A 20065-nucleotide genomic window follows, 5' to 3' on the forward strand; every position below is an offset into this window, starting at 1 on the left:
CATCAAAACAGTTTATGTACAGTCTGGGGTTACTCAACAATTACAAATTATCAGCCAACTCATCTGTATTAACGCACTGGTAAAAACAAAAATCATTATTATTTAACATCTATACCTTGCTTACGAGAAGACTTCTGCTTCCATGTTCAACAACAGTGACATACCTAAATTAATCTCTTATTGCCCTCACACAGCACACCACAAAAGCTGCCCACTCCATCGCCTTTCCCTTGCAGAGAGCTATCTACAACCTAGCACCAAGTGTTCTCGTACTCCAACACTATAATCATCTCACACCAGAAGCAGTATCTCTGGGTCTGCGATATATAGCCTATCAAAGACATACATCGTTTATAAAATCGTATTCTGTTTTTTTATAGTTTTCATTAATATTATTATCGTATTCGGGTGCCACATACAAGTGTGCCCTAGTATACCCCTTTCATCGTCACCACCGTTCATATGAAGGAAGGCTTCAGCAAATCCCCTCATCGATGCCCATACATGTTCAAAAACCCCACGGGTGTTCCAAATGTTTTGACAACCACTCAAAATGTGTTCCCAAAGTTCATCGCCATGCTTAATATGGATAGACTACACCAAAGCTTTTAAGTATCCCCAATGGATTCAGGTCGGAGGACCTGGCAGATGATGGTGTTGGCGAACCACGACTGTTACTCTTGTTATGAAAGATTCATGCTAAGTTACAAGATGTCGCACAGTGTTGCATTCGATATACACTGACAGAAAAAAAAATCGCAACATCAAGAAAGAGTTAAGCGACGTAAACGGAAGTTGGTAGATGTGTTTCTACATCTGAAATACGTCTATTCAAATTTACAGACAATCGCATAACAGTGGATCTAGTGGCGTCACTATGGGTATGCAAATCATGCTTGCTTTAAATACATGCTGTGGTGGTCTTGAGCGTTAGTTATACCTTTAAGATTGGACTTGGTGAGTTGATGTTCGTCAAGAATGCGTTTAAGGCGACAAAGACGCCATTATCAACACATCACGGGATTTGAGCGAGGTCGTGTAATAGGGCTACGAGAAGTTGGATGTTCCTTCTGCGATACTGCAGAAATGCTTGGCAGGAATGTAGTCACTGCATACGATTGCTGACAGCGGTGTTCACAGCAATGTACAGTCACAAGAAGATAGGGTCCAGATGGCCTCGTGTCACTACCGATGGGGAAGATCATCTTGTTCGGCGTATGGCTCTGGCGCACCGTACTGCATCTGGAGCAGCCATTTGAGCAGCAGTTGGCATTAGAGGAGAAAGCGAACTGTTACAGATCGGTAACTTCAAGAACAGCTTCGAGCCAGACGCCCTGTAGCTTGCATTTCAGTGACCCCAAACCGCTGCCATTTGCAACTACAGTGATGTCAAGCGACTGGTCATTGGAGAGCAGTGTAGAGGTTTGTTGAGTTTTCTGATGATAGCTGCTTCCGCTACAGTGCCAGTGATGGTTGTGTGTTGTTTAGGAGGAGGCCAATCGACGGCCTGCAACCAACCTGTGCGCTTGCTAGACACACTGGACGTACACTTGGAGCTATGATCTGGGGTGAGATTTCATTTGACAGCAGGAGAACGCTCTTCGATATCCCGCACACCCTGACTGCAGATTTGTACTTCAATCTGGTGATGCTACCTGTTATGCAGCCATTTATGAAAAGCATTATAGGGGTTGTTTTCCAACAGGGTAATGCTTGCCCACATGCTGCTGTTGTAACCCAGCAGAATGCATTGCAGAACGTCGACATGTTGCCTTGGCGCGTTTAGTCAACAGATCTGTCTCCAGTCGAGCACATACTGGACATCGACAACTTCAGCGTCATCCACAAACAGCATTAATCGTCCCTATATTGACCGATCAAGTGCAACAGGCATGGTACTCCATCCCATAAACTGACATCCGGCACCCATACAACACAACGCATGCCCGTTTTCAGTCTCCCATTCAATATTCTGGCGGTTATACCGGTTATTAATGTGCCAGCATTCCATATAAAATGGCTTACCTCGTGCTTGCATTAACCAGTAGTCTTGCAATGTTAATCGTTTAAATAGGTTACCTAGACATATATATTCTCGAAACTTCATTACTCTACATTAATTACTTTTTGGTGTTCCGACTTTTTTCGTCAACGTTTTTCAAGAATCGTACAGTTTAAGGAGATCGAAACAGCTTTTCAAACTTAATATATCACCATTTTTCCTCTCGTCGAGACAAATTCGTATTTTTTTTTTGTGTATTTTGGTTCGCGGACGAAGTATACAGGTGAATATATCGACAAATATCATGACCATGGTTTTCATTACTAGAATTGATCTACGATGTACAACTGAATAAAGACGTAACAAGCCCCGATGGGTCAAATCTAGGTTTACTGTTTAGATTAAGGTGTGTGCAAGCGAAGGGCTGCTTATGTGGAAAATGGAGATGCAGTGTGGGGAGGTAAAGCACAGCCATGTTTATGCTGTGCTATGTGTTAGAACTGTCACTTTCTGTAACTCATTAACCCCGTGCTGTACTTCGACGAGTCTGAATCGTGTGAACAAATGCGGACCAAACGTAAACAAGACGAGTCACACTCACGGGAATGAAGTCTGGACAAACATTCTTTATCAGTCGGATACGGCTGTGTTCAGTAAGTACATTATCCAAAAAAACAATACACGCCCAAGAAATGAAACATTTGTTGATAACCGAATAAATATAGGAGATGTAATGATAAAAATTGTCCAGTTACCCGACTACGAAAAGCTTGGAAAACTATCAGTATGTGAAACACCTGTAACACTTCTTCGACTTCAAGCGCAATATTAGGTTCATTTCGCAAAACATATCGATCCGACGCAAAAAAGAAGAAAAGAAGGATGTGCGAAGTCTGCATGAAACTCGATTTTCGGAGAGTAACGTGGCTTTACATCTATCACAATGCTTTCCATGCCATGCAAGGCTTCTAATTTTTAGAGTCGTAGGTATCTACCTAGCAGAAATTAGTTCAAGGGAAACATTTCTTCTTGTAATTACAGTTTTGGTTGACAATATCAACGTTAAGACGGCGTGTTATTACATTTTTTCTCAAGAAGTCACACCTCAAGCCACCCACAGATATTATAATGTCTATTAAAGTATTCTTTATGTTTAAAAATTTATGTTTCAAAGTATTATTTGAGTTATATATATATAATAAGGAACAAGAAGAATCAAAATAGTGTTATCTTTCACAAGATCAGTAACACGAGAGACAACTAAACGTGTTGCTACATATTTGTAGTCTGCAAAACGCTCATTGGTTCGCTGAGGGGAAAGTCATTGACTGAAAATCAACATGACTTCATTAACCCTGTGTAACGCGTTTCGGCGTATGCCATTCTCAAATATACTGGAAATTCATCCAACCAATGGACATAATTTAGGGTGCCCCATGTTGTTGTTGTTGTTGTTGTTGTTGTGGTCTTCAGTCCTGAGACTGGTTTGATGCAGCTCTCCATGCTACGCTATCCTGTGCAAGCTTCTTTATCTCCCGGTACCTACTGCAGCTTACACCCTTCTGAATCTGCTTAGTGTATTCATCTCTTGGTCTCCCTCTACGATTCTTACCCTCCATACTGCCCTCCAATACTAAATTGGTGATCGCTCCATGCCTCAGAACATGTCCTACCAACCGATCCCTTCTTGTAGTCAAGTGGTGCCACAAGCTCCTTTTCTCCCCAATTCTATTCAATACCTCCTCATTAGTTATGTGATCTACCCATATAATCTTCAGCATTCTTCTGTAGCACCACATTTCTAAAGCTTCTATTCTCTTCTTGTCCAAACTATTTATCGTTCATGTTTCACTTCTATACATGCCTACACTCCATACAAATATTTTCAGAAACGACTTCCTGACATTTAAATCTATACATGATGTTAACCTTTTTTTCTCCTTCAGAAACGCTTTCCTTGCCATTGCCTGACTACATTTTATATCCTCTCTACTTCGACCATCTTCAGTTATTTTGCTCCCCAAATAGCAAAACTCCTTTACTACTTTAAGTGTCTCATTTCCTAATCTAATTCCCTCAGCATCACCCGACTTGATTCGACTACATTCCATTATCCTCGTTTTGCTTTTGTTGATGTTCATCTTATACCCTCCTTTCAAGACACTATCCATTCCGTTCAACTGCTCTTCCAAGTCCCTTGCTCGTTCTGAGAGAATTACAATGTCATCAGTGAACGTCAAAGTTTTTATTTTTTCTACATGGATTTTAATACCTACTCCGAACTTTTCTTTTGTTTCCTTTATTGCTTGCTCAATATACAGATTGAATAACGTCGGGGATAGGCTACAACCCTGTCTTACTCCCTTCCCAACCACTACTTCCCTTTCATTCCTCTCCACTCTTATAACTGCCATCCGGTTTCTGTACAAATTGTAAATAGCCTTTCGGTCCCTGTATTTTACCCCTGCCACCTTCAGAATTTGAAAGAGAGTATTCCAATCAACATTGTCAAAAGATTTCTCTAAGTCTACAAATCCTAGAAATGTAGGTTTACCTTGCCTTAATCTAGCTTCTGAGATAAGTCGTAGGGTCAGTATTGCCTCACGTGTTCCAGCATTTCTACGGAATCCAACCGATCTTCCCCGAGGTCGGCTTCTACCAGTTTTTCCATTCGTCTGTAAAGAATTCATGTTATTATTTTGCAGCTGTGACTTATTAAACTGATAGTTTGGTAATTTTCACATCTGTCGACACCTGCTTTCTTTGGGATTGGAATTATTCTATTCTTCTTGAAGTCTGCGGGTATTTCGCCTGCCTCATACATCTTGCTCACCAGACGGTAGAGTTTTGTCAGGACTGGCTCTCCCAAGGCTGTCAGTAGCTCTAATGGAATGTTGTTTCCTCCGGGGGCCTTGTTTCGACTCAGGTCTTTCACTGCTCTGTCAAACTCTTCACGCAGTATCATATCTCCCATTTCATCTTTATCTACATCCTCTTCCATTTCCATAATATTGTCCTCAAGTACATCGCCATTGTATAGTTCCTCTATATACGCCTTCCACCTTTCTGCTTTCCCTTCTTTGATTAGAACTGGGTTTCCATCTGAGCTCTTGATATTCATACAAGTGATTCTCTTTTCTCCAAAGGTCTCTTTAATTTTCCTGTAGGCAGTATCTATCTTAACCCTCATGAGATAAGCCTCTACATCCTTACATTTATCCTCTTGCCATCTCTGCTTAGCCGTTTTGCACTTCCTGTCGATCTCATTTTAGAGACGTTTGAATTCCTTTTTGACAGCTTCATTTACCGCATTTTTATATTTTCTCCTTTCATTAATTCAATTCAATATTTCTTCTGTTACCCAAGGGTTTCTACCAGCCCTCGTCTTTTTACCTATTTGATCCACTGCTGCCTTCACAATTTCATCCCTCAAAGCTACCCATTCTTCTTCATCTGTATTGCTTTCCCCCATTCCTGTGAATTGTTCCCTTATGGTCTCCATAAAACTCTGTACAACTTCTGGTTCTTTCAGTTTATCCAGGTCCCACCTCCTTAAATTCCCACCTTTTTGCAGTTTCTTCAGTTTTAATCTTCAGTTCGTAACCAATAGATTGTGGTCAGAGTCCACATCTGCCCCTGGAAATGTCTCACAATTTAAAACCTGTTTCCTAAATCTCTGTCTTACCGTTATATAATCTATCTGATACCTTTTAGTATCTCCAGGGTTCTTCCGTGTATACTACCTTCTTCCATGATTTCTTGAACCAAGTGTTAGCTATGATTAAGTTATGCTCTGCACAAAATTCTACCAGGCGGCTTCCTCTTTCATTTCTAAGCCCCAATCCATATTCACCTACTATGTTTCCTTCGCTCCCTTTTCCTACTCCCGAATTCCAGTCACCCATGACAATTAAATTTTCTTTCCCCTTCACTACCTGAATAATTTCTTTTATCTCATCATACATTTCATCAATTTCTTCATCATCTGCAGAGCTAGTTGGCATATAAACTTATACTACTGTAATAGGTGTGGGCTTCGTGTCTATCTTGGCCACAATAATGCGTTCACTATGCCGTTTGTAGTAGCTTACCCGTACTCCTATTTTTTTATTCATTATTAAACCTACTCCTGCATTACCCCTCTTTGATTTGTATTTATAACCCTGTATGCACCTGACCAAAAGTCTTGTTCCTCCTGCCACCGAGCTTCACTAATTCCCACTATATCTAACTTTAACCAATCCATTTCCCTTTTTAAATTTTCTAACCTACATGCCCGATTAAGGGATCTGACGTTCCACGCTCCGATCCGTTTTTGTTGTTGTTGTTGTTGTTGTGGTCTTCAGTCCTGAGACTGGTTTGATGCAGCTCTCCACACTACTCTATCCTGTGCAAGCCTCTTCATCTCCCAGTACCTATCGCAACCTACATCCCTCTGAATCTGCTTAGTGTATTCATCTCTTGGTCTCCCTCTACGATTCTTACCCTCCACGCTGCCCTCCAATACTAAATTGGTGATCCTTGATGCCTCAGAACATGTCCTACCAACCGATCCCTTCTTCTAGTCAAGTTGTGCCACAGACTTCTCTTCTCCCCAATCCTATTCAATACTTCCACATCTAATCTTCAGCATTCTTCTATAGCACCACATTTCAAAAGCTTCTATTCTCTTCTTGTCCAAACTATTTATCGCCCATGTTTCACTTCCATACATGGCTACACTCCATACAAATACTTTCAGAAATGACTTCCTGGCCCTTAAATCTATACTCGATGTTAGCAAATTTCTCTTCTTCAGAAACGCTTTCCTTGCCATTGCTAGTCTACATTTTATATCCTCTCTACTTCGACCATCATCAGTTAGTTTGCTCCCTAAATAGCAAAACTCCTTTGCTACTTTAAGTATTTCATTTCCTAATCTAATTCCCTCAGCATCACCCGACTTAAATCGACTACATTCCATTATCCTCGTTTTGCTTTTGTTGATGTTCATGTTATATCCTCCTTTCAAGACACTATCCATTCCGTTCAACTCCTCTTCCAAGTCCTTTGCCGTCTCTGACAGAATTACAATGTCATCGGCGAACCTCAAAGTTTTTATTTCTTCTCCATGGATTTTTATACCTACTCCGAATTTTTCTTTTGTTTCCTTCACTGCTTGCTCAATATAAGATTGAATAACATCGGAGAGAGGCTACAGCACTGTCTCACTCCCTTCCCAACCACTGCTTCCCTTTCATGCCCCTCGATTCTTATAACTGCCGTCTTGTTTCTGTACAAGTTGTAAATAGCCTTTCGCCCCCTGTATTTTACCCCTGCCACCTTCAGAATTTGAAAGAGTGTATTCCAATCAACATTGTCAAAAGCTTTCTCTAAGTCTACAAATGCTACAAACGTAGGTTTGCCCTTCCTTAAACTAGCTTCTAAGATGAGTCGTAGGGTCAGTATTGCCTCACGTGTTCCAACATTTCTACGGAATCCAAACTGATCTTCCCCGAGGTCAGCTTCTACTAGTTTTTCCATTCTTCTGTAAAGAATTCGCGTTAGTATTTTGCAGCTGTGACTTACTAAATTGATAGTTCGCTAATTTTCACATCCGTAGAACGCCAGTTTTCTTTCTGCTGATAACGACGTCCTCTTGAGTAGTCCGCGCCCGAGTTCCGAATGGGGGACTATTTTACATCCGGAATATTTTGCCCAAGAGGACGCCATCATCATTTAATCATACAGTAAAGCTGCATGCCCTCGGGAAAATGCCCCATAAAGAACGGAATTTTTAACTTAACAACAAACACATAATTTATTTGAAAACTGCTGATTTATTATGTCATGAAACAAAATATCAGGCAAATGTCCACCACTGTTTCGCTGCACACATCCTCTCTGTGAACAAAGTTTTCGATACCCTAGAGCAAAGTTTCGCTTGAATTTCTGTTTTGAGTTGACATAGCCTACAAAAAAGTCATATGATATCAACTCACACGATCTCAGTGGCCAGTTCTGACGGCCATTGCGAGAGATGAGCAGGGAATCTTTCTCTCGGCAGTTTTGTTGTTCCAATGGCAGTGTCGCAGGTTGCCCCATCCTGTTAGAACTACATGTGTTCTTGCAATTGGAGTCATTAAAAGTGTTTTATCATGTGGCGATAACGATCGCCAGTCACTTCCACTTGCTTTTCTAGTCTCGTCTTCAAAAAAACTATGGCTCATAACTCGCACCAAACAGTGACTCGTTCTGCATAAAAACACTTCCCAAGGACCATGCAAGGATTCTCTGTGCCCAGAATCCGGCATGTTGTTTGTTCACATAACGAGTAAGCTGGAAATATGCCTCGTCACTGAAGATTATTTTCTAGTGAAGATCATTATTGAATTTTCTTTTGTAAGTACCCAGTCGGCAAATATGGTGCATCGGCTTCAGCTCTTGTGCTAGTTGGATCGCAGAAAGACGGAAACTGTGCAACGACCTCTTTTAAAATTATAAGTTACTGTGCTGGTAAACCTCTTCAGTTATTTTTGATTTTCAAACAACTGAGCAAAACTGAACGTGCTCCGACATTTCTCTCTTTACTTATTCTGATCATCAATAAACTGACACACAACGCCATCTGACTTTCAATAATCCCTACAAAAGAATGGCCCTGACTAACAATAACCTATACATTTCATGAATCACTTACCTCACAAAAGTCTTCGTTACTCGAACTACTGTAATACAGCAAGCGCTAATACTGCTAGCTAAATAAAAGATTCCAACTACGGAAGACACTAACTACTGATAGGCATAGTCAGCAAATGAGATATATATATACATATATATATATAATCAGTTCATGACATCCAGTCTTACAAATTTCCTTTCTCTGGTGGACACATGTCCAGATCGTCCGCTCTCAAAATTCTGCCATCTCTCTCTCTCCACATCCACCACTGTTGGCGGCTCACCTCCAACTGCACAACGCTTCGCGCTGTTCACATCCAACTGCCCAACACTACAATAGCAAATTTTTCAACTACGCAAACCAGCCACAGACTGCACACAGCACAGCCAGTTATTTTCATACCTAAACATCCTACTTACAACTGACGAGGATGACATTCTCTATCGATCGACATCCACGCGATTTGATGTTCACTGTCGATCATACATCTTCAATTTTCCCTTCTAATTTCTGCACTGTTGATACATTAGGCGCATTTCACACGAAGTCTTCGAATGATCTCTGGATAGCATGAACCGTTCCTGAAATGCACTTTCAAAATCTAGATCCGTTGATTCATAGTGTATCGCTGCATTTTAGTTGATAACAATGCCCTCAAATGCCAACTCACAATGACAATCAGTAATTGCATTAACAACAGACGATAATCGCTTGATTTGCAGGTCCGGCAACCTAAACAACTAAAAGAGGTGTACAGTTTAAAATTTGCGTTTTGTATGGGATACCCTTTAGTTACATATTGTAGTGGTAACAAACATATTTGTCGTCATTACTGCTTTTTCTGGCGTAGGCTATTGAGGAAGAATGGGTTCCCAATACTCGACAAAAATTCAGACATCTTATTGGAACTGTCCAAAGCACAGTTCAAGCAGACATAAAAGTGAAGTGTGGACACACCCCATACTAATATTCACCAATAGGCGTCGGGATACACAAGTCAATTTTCGTATACATTAAAAATACGTAAATGTAAAAATAAAGATAAGACGTTAGAAAATGCATGCATCTATAAGTGGGAGGTACACATGTTAGAGACTGCAAGTGATGATAATTATAGTCTTGACACCAAGGAACCTTCCTTTAATGTGATTTAATAGTGTACTCCACGTAAAATCGTCGCTTGTCCGGCACAGCTTGTCAATAAATAATTGCAAATTACAGCAGCTATTGGTGGCTTCGTGATGCTGTTCCTTAAGTCATCAAAGAAAAGCAACAATTATTTTATAACGTGGATGTATTATTTGTTTGTGGCTGATACGTGATCCACCACTAAATTTCTTCATTTGTCACAATCTTAATGGATCCAGTATTCAATCTACATGAATTCCTGCTCTTTTGGCACTATTTGAAAGTAAAGTTCCTTTTATGGCCGCGAACAGATTGATTCATTCCTTCAGTTCGTAAAAAACAACTTTTATTGTTTGTTTATTTTATAAATTGCAGTCACAAAAGTTGCCTTTGTATGATAAATTTAAGATAACAATTGCTCCAGGTTCTTTCTGTTCGGTGAAGACTCAAGAAGACTGAATTATGTATACAGTATTTTAAATAGTCGTAGTCTCTCATTTTAAGTGAATTTAACCAGAGATATTTCTTTTAATCTGTGAAATTCATGGTCAAGTAAACGGAGAGCTATTTTTGTAACTATTGTCGGCTTCTAGTAGAATTCTTTTTATTCGAAAGTCTGATACAAAACTACAGAATTTCCATAACTGGATTAATGCCAGCATAATTTTCTTTTATTGTTTTTGGTAAGTAAAGCTGTAGATATCATTCACTGACTGTTTCTTCGTCGTACGTTCATTCTTAGCTGGAATAGTTAACTTGAATGATTTAACAAATACAGGATGAACATTAATGAAACAACTGCAGGAACTGGTTCATGACTAAGAAAGAAGGAAAAAAGGTTCTATGAACATGTGTCCGGAAATGAACGGTATGCGTGCATTGACATTAGATCGTCCCGGAACACAGTAGAGGCACATCCGCTACTGATCAGCTTTGCACTTGTTGCAGGTGAGAGGGATACTAGAGGTTGACATGCAAGGATACACGTAATCTTACTTTGGCTTGCACCATTTTGGCGGGCCACTTGTCTGGAGTTTGTACTAGATTTCGTCTCAATATCCTGTTGCACCCAGTCCTGCAAATCTGGTGTACGCACAGTCTGTGGTGTCACCGCCAGACACCACACTTGCTAGGTGGTAGCCTTTAAATCGGCCGCGGTCCGTTAGTATACGTCGGACCCGCGTGTCGCCACTGTCAGTGATAGCAGACCGAGCGCCACCACACGGCAGGTCTAGAGAGACGTCCTGGCACTCGCCCCAGTTGTACAGCCGACGTTCATAGCAAAGGTTCACTGACAACTACGCTCTCATTTGCCGAGACGACAATTAGCATAGCCTTCAGCTACGTCGTTTGCTACGACCTAGCAAGGCGCCGTTTTCAATTGATATTTATTATGTGAAGCATGTACCGTAACGAGAGATGTTCTATAATTGTGGATTAAAGTTAAGTATTACATCATCTACGTACTTTATTTGCAATTCTCAAGATATTGTCCTGTTCCAGACCTCACGCCAGTCAGCGTGTAATTAAACGCGTGCATTTCGGCCTCCTCTAGAAACACAGTGTTGGCTCTTCTGCCAACACTACAAAATATGAGAGCGTATCGGTCAGTGTAGCTTCGCTAGCAAAGTCGGCTGTACAACTGGGACGAGTGCCAGCCCGTCTCTCTAGACCTGCCGTGTGGTGGCGCTCGGTCTGCAATTACTGACAGTGGCGACACGCGGGTCCGACGTATACTAACGGACCGCGGCCGATTTAAAGGCTACCACCTAGCAAGTGTGGTGTCTGGCGGTGACACCACACAGTCCACCGCCTACCTACACGTTCGTCTGTCTAAAAGGATCCATGATCACACAAATGCCCAAAAATGGGTTGAAATGTTGGTCTCTGTAAGGTTGTTTGTTTTGATATAGCTGTGCTGCCTCTCGACCGTTTCCATCCTCTTGACCGTACACAAACTCCATCTCGGCATGCTCCCGACATGTATACCGGACCATTCTGCTGCTTGCAGTACGCCACGTCAGTCACACAGCTTCCAATACGTAAGTAACACACGGCACGCGGTCAGAGGAACTGTCTATTCGTCAGCGCCGTCTACCACGGCAACGATGCGTTCCCGCACACCTGCTGATAGGATATTATTTCCTTCTTTTCCACTCACGAATCAGTCACTGCAGTTTGTCGGTTTTTATTCACGTTGACGCTGAATATTGCACACAATAAACCGTAGATATTTCCTCTGGAGTTGGTAACAGAAGTGATTAAACTTCAAACAATGAATGTAACTCCATCTTCTGGCTGGAGTATGGGACTACGGCTGGTCAATATCCAATAAAACAATACCAGTCGCCGTTATTTAGGTTTATCTTGATTGACGCAGGCCTGAAGATGACGTATCGTCGAAACTGGTAGCCTAGAAATAAACCTAAATAACCGCCGTTGGTATTGTTTCATTGGAAACTTAAAACACGAAATACGATGTGTTACAATATTCTCACTTCAGTTTGTCTTATGTCACATTTACAAAGAGTACAAAGTTCGTTTATTTAATTTGAGTAAAATGAATGCAGAGGTCACCAACACTGAACTCCGGCATCTTCCTGCAATGACTGGATGTCCCCTTTTGTTTGTGACGATGACCAGCTAAGCAGATACAGATGCCATAGACACGTTGCATCTATCGTGCTATCTGAAGAAAAAAAAAGCATCCATTAAGTACTGGTTACAAATAAATTACATAACACACACAATCAAATTTACTTTGCCCTTATTACAGCACTTTAATTTGCGTTATTACATCTCCCCACCTGTGATAACTTAGACGAGAAGAACCGCAGTGTGATAAGTCTCTGTGCGTTGTCACACTACAATACGAATTAACCGCAAATAAAAAAAGGATTTTTCGTAACTTAGCACATACACATGATTGGTAAGAGCGTATCATGCCCTAATTCGTTGCGAAGTCACCCTAACAGCCCGAAAGGGCAGTAACACTGAATTAATTTCTGCTTTCAGAATAGTCCACTGAGGCTGTGACGATTGATTGGTTCACCACTGCCTTATACGGGGAAGGTAAGTTCTTCTTTTCGCTATGTCAAACCACCGTAGAATAAAGTTGGCACGACTCCTTCCTGCAAAAATCATTTTGCAGGGGGGAATCGACATTGCAGCGCTGGGCCCGGGGTTGCAGAATTTCTCAGTCCCTCGATTACTTGCGTTCTGGTCCGGGGCTGTGCTGCGTAGGTTTTGAAACTGGTACCTGAAGTTTTCACTTCTTTTTGTTGTTATGATTCTAGCCCATTGTGATCATTCAGTCAGTCGTGCGTGAGTCGGACTGCACTATGTACAAAAAAATTCTAATTATATCTCCACTGTTTTGTATACGGAAACTATTCCTGTTACAATTATTTGCTGTTGTGTGTGTTCTTTCTGTTTATATTGGAAGGAACGTCTGTTTATCAGAATTGATTTTAGTTAACGAATGAAAATAAAACTTTCCGAACGCTCTTATCATAGCCTTTAACTGTTAAAGTTAATTATTTGTAAAATCCTGTGTTGAGTTTCAGCCTTGCAGCGTTTTCAGGTGCAAAAATCGCTGAATGGCCGAAATTATATTAGCAGATTTTACAAATAAATTATCACTGAAAGGCGACGACGTCGTCTTTAAAAATATTTAACGTGACGGGGATCCCCAAAGAAGGAAAACACAATCAGACTATAATTACGTTTCTACCTGTTTCCTCAGTTTCTACATAAAAATATTTTCAGTAACGTAACGTTTAAACTTTCTGTTTACACCACTCTTTTTCTAGTTTATATAACATTGGAGGCCAACGACCTTGCGGTAATGGTAGCACTGGTTCCTATCAGATTACCGAAGTGCTGTCTGGCTTGGCTAGCACTTGGATGGGTGACCATCCGGGTCAGCCGAGCGCTGGTAGCAAGTGGGGTGCATTCAGCCCTTGTGTGGTCAACTGAGGAATAGCGGCTCCAGTCTCGAAAACTGTGACAACGGCTGGGAGGGCGGTGTGCTGACCACACTCCCCTCCATATCCGCCGCATCCAGTGACGTCTTCCATCTGAGGATGACACACGGGTCGCTTGGTACCGTTGGGCTTTCCGACGCCTGTTCGGACGGAGTTTATGGTCGTGGAGACTCATGTCGGTTCTGAAACAAATAACGTCTTCACTTCAAGGTTACTTCCGGTGTCAGGTTACAGCTGAGGCCAAGGTCGAACTACGCCAACTCACTGAGCCACATTTCTATGCTACCACAAAAGTGCTGTTTTGCCAGTATATAATTTGACTGCTGGTGGATCTGAACATGTGGGTGTAGGCCTGGCATCTGATAGCCATTTTGAAGTAATAATTGAAATCGAGAATGTTAAACATCTTGGTACTAGAGTGCAATACACGCGGTATGGATGGGACGATGCAGCATGATGGACTACATTGAGAGGAAAATGGCGGTAGACTACGACCGGTCGTACACTCCTATTAACGTTCATGTGTTTGTAAGGAGGATATAAATCGTTAATATGTACCCAGGAGCAGTTCTGGAATTAACTTCAAGTGACACTAACATTTATATTAAAAAATCAAGTGTCGGTGAATTCGCGTGACCTATACTCTGCATTAGTGAAGTGACAGACAAACTAAGCCACTGACGGCCATATGTTAAAGCTGCGTACTATGACTTAATAGGTTATTTATGTGACCATACTGTAAATATGAGTCAATCAGAACAATGTGCATATTTCTGTGTTCATCCCGGCCAAAGAACAAAAATGTTAATCCCATAAGCATAAAATCTGTAGAAACCGATTTTACACATGAAATATTGATTTATTTTGTTGCTCCTGTAAGGTTGTATACAATTTGAGAACAGAATGACTGTAAATCTGTGATGACTGATAAAGGGAGTATGTATAAATAAATAATATATTTCCTACAACACTGTTTACCCCACCGTTGTGTCCAATCCCCATGGAGTCGTTAAAATTTACTGGAGAGGCAGTTGCAAAGCCACCGGTTTGTCCGAATACGCAGTCTAAAGAGGCGCGTCAATAATTTACTTCCGTGAACACACTGCCGGTATACACACCAAGCCTTGTTCAGCCTAGCTCCGGTCAACAGTCGAGTCACAACGAGCAACATCTCTCTCTCTCTCTCTCTCTCTCTCTCTCTCTCTCTCTCTCTCTCTCTCACACACACACACACACACACACACACACACACACACGCACAAAATCACATCTCTTAGAGAGTGATAATATTTCCTACTACTACCACCACCACGACCCCAAATCGTCCGCCTCCCTTGCCACTTCTATGAGAGGAACGCCATGCTAAGGATGGCAGTGAAACGTATTCACCCGAGTATCTCGTATGTAAGAGAGTTGATCGAGAATCTTTCTTGGCAATGAAACCCCAGTCCTTTGTGGAGCATTTAGAGGACAAGTTTGTGGAGTTGGAGGGCTTGTCCAAAATGCGGTCGGGGTTGGTCTTGATCAAAACAGCATCCTCTGCCCAGTCACTGGCGCTACTCGCCTGTGACAAGCTGGGGGATTTTTCAGTTTCCATCACGCCCCATTAAAGCTTAAATATGATCCAGGGTATCATACTTCACAGCGACCTTCTTTTGCAGTCTGACGATGAGATGCGCGCCAATTTAGAGCGGCGAGGTGTCCATTTCGTCTGGCGCGTCCACTGGGGTCTGAGGGATAATCAGGTTGCCACTGGTGCCTTCATCTTGGCCTTTGAGGGTTACACATTACCCGAGAGGGTTAAGGTGATGGTCTACCACTGTGACGTAAAACCATATATCCCTCCCCTGATGCGATGCTTTAAGTGCTGGAACTTCAGCCATATGTCTTCCCGCTGCACTTCCAGAGTCACATGTTGAGACGTCCATCACATCCCAATACTCCACCTGCCCCGCCTCCCATCTGTGTCAACTGCGAAGAGCATCATTCCCCTTGCTCGCCAGACAGCAGGATTTTACAGTGAGAAAGGAAAATCATGGAATACAAGAACCTGGACCGACTGACCTACACTGAGGCTAAGAGAAAATGTGAGAGGCTATATCCTTCAGATCTACCATCTTCCATTCCGCTGCATGCAGTTGGCTCTCAGAGCCCTTGATGGTGGGCTCCTGCACAGCCTACTTCAGTAGCAACACCCCCCCCCCCCCCCCCAACCACTGGGGACGTCAGATCCCACTTCTCAGCCAGAGAACCATAAGTTTTCTTTGGCTCTTCTCGCCTGGAAGGGATCCCTTAGGTCACCCCCTTCCAAGTTCCTACCAGTGGCAAAGCTAACAGCCGCCAGTGGCTGAAGAAACCACAGGTAGCTGGTTGTAGGGCTTCATGGTCCTCTTCAGTCCCTGAGACTGAATCAGTGAAGCCCTTGATGGCGGGGGGGCTCCTGCCCAGCCTACTTCAGTAGCAATGAGAGAAACTTAAAAAGAGAGAGATTCCCAAGAACAAAGGCATTGTGGGGGCACCTACACCACCACTACCTACAAGCTCTATGTCTGAGGATGATGTGGAGATTCTGGCGTCCACTGAGGACCTAGATCTCGCTGGGCCCTCAGACACAATGACACAATGGATGTCGATCGCACATGTACTCATCTGGTGGCAGTAGGTGACCTTGAGGTGTAGACAGCCTCATTGAGTGTTTCATGCCTTCCAGTCTTATGATAACGTAATCCTCCATTGGAATCGAGGCGGTTTTTTCCACCACCTGACTGAGCTACGGCAACTGTTAAACTTTACACCTGCTTTCTGCATTGCCCTCCAGGAAACCTGGTTCCCGGCAATGCGGACTGCTGCTCTCTGGGCTATAAGGGATATTACAGGAACCTTAGCGACTGTAATAGTGTGTCAGGTGAGGTTTGCGTCCTGAACTCACTATGTAGAGAACATGTGCCCCTTCAAACCCCACTTCACGCTGTGGTTGACAGGATAACGACGACGCTGGAAATAACTGTCTGCAATGTATATCTTCGTCCAGATGGTGCAGAACCTCTGAACGTATTGGCTGCACTGATAGAACAACTCTCTGAACCTTTCCTACTTCTGGGAGATTTTAACGCGCTTAACTCCTTGTGGGGTGGCGCCATGCTTACTGGCCGAGGTAGGGAGGTCGAAAATTTACTGTTACAACTTGACGTCTGCCTCTTAAATACAGGTGCCCCCAAACATTTCATTGTGGCACATGGCACACATTCAGCCATTGATCTCTCGATTTGCAGTTCTGGCCTCCTCCCATCCATCCACTGGAGAGCACATGACGACCTGTGTGGTAGTGACCACTTCCCCATCTTCCTGTCACTCCCCCAGCGTCATGCCAATGGACGCCTAACCATATGGGGTTTCAACAAGGCAGACTGGGAAGCCTTCACCTCTGCTGTCACCACTGAATCTCCCCCACATGGTTGTCGTTGAGCAGGTCACTACAACGATCGTTAATGCGGCGGATAACGCGATCCCTCATTCTTTAGGGTGCCCCAGCGAAAGGCAGTCCCTTGATGATCGCTGGAAGTCGCTGAGGCAATTAAAGAGCGTCAGCGAGCTCTACAGCGACATAAGCAGCACCCTTCCCTAGAGCACCTAATAGCCTTTAAGCGGCTCCATGCCCGCGTTCAGCGGCCTATAAAACGATGGAAACAGGATTGTTCAGAGAGGTAGATGTCGCCCATTGGGTGTCATACGTCACATTCCCAAGACTGGATGAAGATCAGATGTCTTTTTTGGGTACCAGACCCCAACAGGTGCCCCTGGCATTAACACCAATGGCGTGTTATCTACCGACGCAAACGAGATTGCCGAGCACTTTGCTGAGCACTATGCTCGAGCCTCTGCGTTGGAGAACCACCCGCCAGTCTTTCGCACCCTCAAACGGCGGATGGACAGGAAAGTCCTCTCGTTCACTACAAGCCACAATGAACCCTATAACGCCCCATTTACAGAGTGGGAGCTCCTCAGCGTCCTCGCACATTGCCCCGACAGAACTCCTGGGCCGGATCGGATCCACAGTCAGATGATTAAACATCTCTCATCTGACTATAAGCTACATCTTCTCGTGATCTTCAACCGGATCTGGTGCGATGGCGTCTTTCCATCGCAATGGCGGGAGAGCACCATCATTTCACATCTACATTTATACTCCGCAAGCCACCCAACGGTGTGTGGTGGAGGGCACTTTACGTGCCACTGTCATTACCTCCCTTTCCTGTTCCAGTCGCGTATGGTTCGCGGGAAGAACGACTGTCTGAAAGCCTCCGTGCGCGCTCTAATCTCTCTAATTTTACATTCGTGATCTCCTCGGGAGGTATAAGTAGGGGGAAGCAATATATTCGATACCTCATCCAGAAATGCACCCTCTCAAAGCCCGTCAAAACCCGCTTGATGTGGATAGCGGCCTATCAGCCTCACCAACTTTCTTTGGAAGCTGACAGAAAGTATGCGGTTGCGTTGGGTCCTGGAGTCACGTGGATTACTGGCTCCATCTAAGGGCAGCTTTCGCCAGGGTCGCTCTACCACTGATAATCCTGTGTCCCTCGAGTGTGCCATCCGAACAGCCTTTACCAGACGCCTACACCTGTTTGCCGTCTTTTTTGACGTACGTAAAGCATACGACACGACCTGGTGACATTATATCCTTGCCACATTGTATGAGTGGCATTCCAGGGCCCGCTCCCGATTTTTATCCAAAATTTCCTATCGCTTCGTACTTTCCGTGTCCAAGTCGGTGCCTTCCATAGTTCCCCCGTATTCATGAGAATGGCGTTCCTCAGGGCTGTGTATTGAGTGTCTCTCTATTTTTAGCGGCTATTAAAGGGTCTAGCAGCAGCAGTAGGGCCGTCGGTCTCACCTTCTCTGTATGCGGATGACTTCTACATTTCTGTCGGCGTCGCATGGTTCATCCAGACCAGAACTTTACCTTAATGACGATCCACTCACTGTAGTGGAGACATATCGATTCTCAGGACCGGTTTTCGACGCCCAGTTGACTTGGCTACTTCACCTTCGTCAGCTTAAGCGGGAGTGCTGGCAGCACCTCAATGCCCTACGCTGCCTGAGCAACACCAAATGAAGTGCAGATCGCTCTCCGCTGCTGCAGCTCTACAGAGCCCTTGTTCAATCCCGCCTTGGCTATGGGAGTCTGGTTTACGGTTCGGCGGCGTCCTAAGCGTTGCGTTTACTCGACCCAGTGTACTAATGTGGCGTTCGCCTAGCGACGGGAGCTTTTAGAAGGAATCCGGTGACCATTGTCCTGGTAGAGGCCGGAGTCCCTCCATTGAAGGTTAGGCGTGCACAACTGCTGGCCAGCTACGTTGCACACGTTCGTAGTTCTCCTGCACATCCGACTTATCGTCTCCTTTTCCCAACCACGGCGGTTCATCTCCCGCACCGGCGGCCCAAGTCGGGGCTTACGATTGTGGTTCGCATCTGGTCCCTTCTGTCTGAACTAGAGTCCTTCCCGTTAGCATCTCTCCTCGAGGTCCATTCACATACACCTCCATGATGTACACCTAGGCTGCAGATTCTTCTGGACCTTCCACATGGCCCTAAAGACACCGTTAAACCTGCGCCTCTCAGCTGTCACTTCCTCTCGATTCTCGACATGTACCGGGGCCATGAAGTAGTTTACACCGACGGCTCAATGCCTGTTGGTCACGTAGGCTTTGCGTATGTTCATGGAGGACATATTGAACAGCACTCCTTGCCAGACGGCTGCACTGTTCTCACTGCAGGGCTGGCGGCCACATCTCGTTCTCTTGAGCACATCCGCTCATGCCCTAGCGAGTTATTTCTCCTGTGTACTGACTCCTTCAGCAGCCTACAAGCCATCGCTACCCTCTCCATCCTTTGGTAGCGTTCATTCAGGCGTCCATCTATGCCCTGCAACGATCCCGTCGTTCAGTGGTGTTTGTGTGGAGCCCAGGACACGTCGGAATCCCAGGCAACGAAGTTGCCGACAGGCTGGCCAAACATACCACGTGGAAACAGTTTCTGTAGATGCACATCTCCGAAACTGACCAGGGGATTACGCCACAGGGATTTTCGGCTTTGCGAGGTGGAATGGCATAAGAGTACGCACAACAAACTGCGTGTCATTAAGGAGACTACGAATGAGTGGAAGTCTACCATGTGGTCCTCTCGCAGGGAATTACTTGTCCTCTGCCGGCTCCGTGTTGGACATACGTGGCTAACGCATTGTTACCTCCTCCGTCTCGAGGACCCACCTCGGTATCGCTGTGGCTC

At 44.0% G+C, this 20065-nt stretch overlaps 1 protein-coding gene across 2 annotated transcripts in view; it reads left to right on the forward strand.

The window, feature by feature from the left end:
• The window catches only part of LOC126416060 (ATP-binding cassette sub-family G member 1-like), an 884121-nt gene that overhangs the window by 93187 nt on the left and 770869 nt on the right, over window positions 1–20065 (forward strand). For both annotated transcript variants that reach the window (XM_050083536.1, XM_050083535.1), the window contains exon 2: window positions 12807–12863. The gene's annotated coding sequence lies outside the window, so the exon portion shown is untranslated. The remainder of the gene's footprint in view (window positions 1–12806; window positions 12864–20065) is intronic.

The sequence above is a fragment of the Schistocerca serialis genome, chromosome 8 (assembly GCF_023864345.2).
Source record: "Schistocerca serialis cubense isolate TAMUIC-IGC-003099 chromosome 8, iqSchSeri2.2, whole genome shotgun sequence".
Classification (NCBI taxonomy): Eukaryota; Metazoa; Arthropoda; class Insecta; order Orthoptera; family Acrididae; genus Schistocerca; species Schistocerca serialis.